Here is a 572-nt window from a genome sequence, read left to right as displayed (position 1 = left end):
GCCGCCCAAACCGCCTTGTAGCCGTTATTTGGTTGCTCACAGATTTGAATGATGTTTGACCCCAAAGGAACCTGCTCCAGAGGGCAAGGAGAGGAGCAGAGCTGGCACACAAGCGGTGCTCTGGGGTTTTGTAAGTAGTGTGTATATGTACAGCACGGCACGTTCGCCTTTGCCTTTTCGGAAAGAGAAAAACCCTCCCTCTCGTATTTAAACGTTCTTTGTGGTGTTTGGGGACGGGGAAGGCTTTGGGAGGGCCCAGGAGGGCTCTAACCGGCAGCGGTGGCCCCTTCTCGGCGTTATCCGAGCCCCTGCCCCGCAGGACCCGGACCCTTGCGGGACCCCGCGCAGCGCCAATGCCCGTCCTCACCCTGGGAACGGCGGCCGATGACGTGCGGGGCAGCCCATTCATAAGTCCAGGCGCCTCGCTGCTTATTGGTCCGCGTTGAGCGGGGCGTGGCCTGGGCGGGACCGTCACGCCAACTGGGCGAGACCATCTCCGGGAAGAGGAGGAGGGAAGGGCGTTTTCGTTCCCCTTTCCCTCTCCCAACGCCCAACCCTTTCCGTTGCTCTCT

This window comes from Nestor notabilis, unplaced genomic scaffold, assembly GCF_000696875.1.
Source record: "Nestor notabilis isolate BGI_N333 unplaced genomic scaffold, ASM69687v1 scaffold16444, whole genome shotgun sequence".
Classification (NCBI taxonomy): domain Eukaryota; kingdom Metazoa; phylum Chordata; class Aves; order Psittaciformes; family Psittacidae; genus Nestor; species Nestor notabilis.
This window is presented reverse-complemented; position numbering follows the sequence as displayed.